General features: G+C 34.2%; 1 non-coding gene across 1 annotated transcript; it reads right to left on the bottom strand.

The window, feature by feature from the left end:
* Positions 1-577: 577 nt before the first annotated feature.
* TRNAS-GGA (transfer RNA serine (anticodon GGA)) lies at positions 578-650 on the bottom strand. The gene has a single exon. It is a non-coding gene; the product is annotated as a tRNA-Ser (tRNA).
* Between the last annotated feature and the right edge of the window lie 3,437 nt (positions 651-4,087).

Genomic DNA, 4,087 nt, shown 5'->3' with positions numbered 1-4,087 from the left:
TTGTCCGTACTCGGCTTACTATTATGTCATATACACACATTATTGTACTCCTGATTAGCGTACCTTAAGCATTGTATATATGATAAGCCTTCATAGTGTGAATAAATAATCTTCAGTAGGTACCAGCAGCCGTCACCAAAAAGATTTAAGAATAATGTTACCAGCAGGAAAGAGTATAATTTTAACGGTTCTTCAAATTCACGTATAAGTATTATTGTTGACCACAATTTGATACTACCCTCTTATCAGGAGACAATACTTTTGCTTTGAACTATTGTGTGTGACGCACATACGTACCTTATTAATATTTCATCAATATAAATAATTGATTCAGTACAGAACAGATATAGAGATTTTTTTCCCAACGAAATATTTTATGCCATTATTTGTTTTATGTGCTAATATAGTCATGATAGATGCAAAAATAAATAATTTTAAAAAGAGTCCCTTTCTTGTGTAGTAGTGTACTGGGTGGATAAAAAATAATTTAATTTAGTTTTTAAATTATTATAAGCAATAATTAGTCGCCTGCAAAATCAATAAAAAAAGATGAAAATATCTCCAGAGTAAAAATAAATGCCGCCGACGGGAATTGAACCCGCGCCTTCTGATGTCCAATCAGACGCTCTGGACCACTGAGCTACGTCGGCTTATTTTCAACCCGCTAAATAATTCAATATGTGTAATTTAGTTTTTGTTAGGAAGCTGAAGAATAAATCGAAAACTAATAATATTTTTTCCGGATAACTCGAAGAACAAATCTAAAAATATTCAATATTTAATCACTGAGGACAATGTTAGCGACTTTCATGTGAATATTAACAAGTCCCAGGAACACGGTAAAATTTCATGGAATTTCAGAATGATCCCGAGCGATCTGTAATGTGCTACAAATTTCTTATTTTGGAAGTTGTCGTAAAAACAAATACCATTTTAGATACAAGATAAAAATTCCTTCGAAATGTTTGTATTTGAAATAAACATTGATATTTCTAAAATATAAATATTGAATAAAACAAACATGTAAATGTTAAAAATTTAACAAAAATACTTACCGGGACATTTTTATTTCCAAACAAATATGTTTTGAATAAGAAAATAAATTTCTTTTGTGTAGGGAATAAATAAGAAAACCGTACATTCACCTTTTACGCCGTATGTACAGTAAAAAATATTCTAATAAGGCGAAGCTTAATGCTAAATTACTACTTTGGTTAATCTTTATAACGAATTGGTGTACATTATGAATACCAATAAATATGCATTAGATAAATTGAAGGTTTTCCTATCGCTTCGCTTGAGTAGAATACAAATAAAATAGTAAATTACTCAATAAAAAATATAAATGTAAACTACTAAAAAATATATTTTTTCAATATAAATGTATGAATTCGTAAAGGAAACAACTTAAAAAAATACAGTATTATAGCTAAGATTATCTGTGACAGTTTCACTTGATTAACTTTTTTGCTTTCTCCATTTGTCAAGCGATTTGAATGCCTATTACCTACAATATAAGGTATACCAAGAATATACCCATTTTTGTCTTGTAGCTTCCTCTTAACATGGCCGGCCCTAAGTCAAACGGCGCCTGGCGCGAGTATAATTTTTGCACCCCCTGTTAAAACCAGTAGACGCCTAGGTAGGTGATCAATGTAATCCATAATATTTGAATGATTTGCATTTTTGTGTAGCGCCGTTTTCATGATAAAAATCTCAAGAGTGATGTGTTAGGTGTTATCAGTGACTTGACAATTTGACTGATCCAAATGAAAAAACCCCTCCAATTTGTAATCATCCACTATAATTTTATTATGAGATTGATGAAATTTTTGCATACTTGACCTTCAAAACAGGGCTTAGATTAATTACGTCCAGTTTATATTTTAGTAGAAAGCAGTCACTTTGTGGTTTGACATATTAATTGAAATAAAACAATAACTTTGTTTGTAACCAAGATTTATATATACCTATTATTTTTAATACCAACCGGTTTCGCTTAACACAAGCTTCTTCAGGGTATAAAATTAAAATCAGTTTATATTACTTTTTATAGTAATTTTAATTCATTGTCATTGTGTCGAGTTATTATGGAACCAAAATTACTGTGAATCTCTGATTTCGAAAAATCTTAACAAATAGAAATAAATATACACAAAACATGCATCCTGCACAGTGACCTCAATGATCCTGCACATTGACATGAATGATCCTGTACATTGACATCAATGATTCTGCACGTTGACATCAATGATCCTGTACATTGACATCAATGATCCTGTACATTGACATCAATGATCCTGCACATTGACATCAATGATCCTGCACACATTATGTTATTTTTCCCCCATTATGACAATTTTTCGCAATGCTGTCAACATTTTATTTGAGAATTTACCGCTTGGTTTGCTGAATCTAAGCATTTCAAGATATTAATTTATCATTAGGTGAATTGCAGGTGTGACAATTAGACGCTTTCAAATTCAGATTAGTCTTTGCGACTACAGTGGGTTGCCATATTAATAGGGACAGTTCCAATATTTCCTGATTTTTATGTTTACGTTGTCTCTACTTCTAAATAACTTGGATATGATGGCCATACCTTCGTTATTTTTGTTGCTGGTATCACCACTGATACTTTTAAGAAGTGGCAACACTCGCAAAGTGCCACATCCCTCGAAAATTTAAGGTTTTTTCCATGTGGCCAGCATTTTTGTGAAAATTCGTGATTGAAGTTCTGGTAAATAAATATACATAATAATTATATTTAAAAGTTTTAACAGATTAGCTGTACAAAAATGTAAGTAATTATTAATTATCTATTATTTTTTTTTTTTTTTTTTCATATCTTATTTCAGTGAATAGTCTTTCCATATTGAGTCCAATGTTCTGTTTTTTCAGTATGGCTAGGTCTTCAGACACGTCCCAAAGAAAATGTGCGGAAGTGAAGTCACTATTGTTAAACACTCAATATTCCCAAAGGGAAATAGCAACCATTACAGGTATTTTAAAGTCTGTGGTTAACAGGATAAATTAGAAAATCAATCAAAACCTGCCCTTTGAATTGAATCACAATGGGAAATGTGGCAGAAAACGAATCACTACACCTCGCACTGACCGCAAAATCAAAGACGTCTGTCTCCAAAACCGCAAAAAGAGTGTGGCTCGTCTGACCTCGATGATCAACGAAGATGATATCGAAGTCTCCCAAAGGAGAGTCCAGAGGAGATTGGCTGAGGAGAACCTCATTGGTCATCGGCCAGCTAAAAAACCTCGCCTCACAGTAGATATGAGGAAAAAACTACTGGAATGGGCCAACACCAAAACATGACTATAGAGAACTGGAATATGGTAATTAACAATTTTGTGGTTATCAAACTTTAAAAAAATTCCATTAGTTTGATTATGGCCTTTTTTAGGTGTGCTTCTCTGACGAGTCCATATTCCAAATTTTGTTGGATAAATCATCGTTCGTCCGACGACGCCCATGAGAGAAATTTCATCCGGACTGCCTTGTAGAGACGATCAAACACCCTACCAGTATCATGATGTGGCCAGTCATCTCTTCCAAAGGGATGGGGCGCCTCCACATCGTGCAAGGGACTATGAGGCAGGATCAGTACAGACAAATACTGGAAAATCGATTACTGCCTCAAGTCGGAGAATGGTTCCCTGGTGGCCAGGAATACGTTTATATGCACAACTCCGCACCCTGTCATAAAGCCAGGACCGTCACTGCACTCCTGGCTGAAAAAAATGTGCCGGTTTTACCTTTGCCGGGGAATTCCCCTATCATGAACCCTATTGAAAACCTGTAGGAGCTCACCAAGAGGGAGATTGCCAAGGAGGTGGTCACAACGAAGCAGCAGCTCATCGAAACCCTCATCCGGGTGTGGCATCATTCTCCTGAACTAAAGATTCCAGCAAAATTGTGCATTGAGAGTATACCACGGCGTGTACAAGCTGTTATTGCGGCTAAATGCGAAATTACGGAATATTAACTTTTTGTTCGATAATGTTTAAAAATAATAAAAAAAATAAAATTATCGCAGATTAAGGACGAATACGGTGTATATAATTTTCAAAA

Source organism: Hesperophylax consimilis, chromosome 29 (genome assembly GCF_061612785.1).
Source record: "Hesperophylax consimilis isolate HC1 chromosome 29, BYU_Hcon_1.0, whole genome shotgun sequence".
Taxonomy (NCBI): domain Eukaryota; kingdom Metazoa; phylum Arthropoda; class Insecta; order Trichoptera; family Limnephilidae; genus Hesperophylax; species Hesperophylax consimilis.
This window is presented reverse-complemented; position numbering and strand designations above follow the sequence as displayed.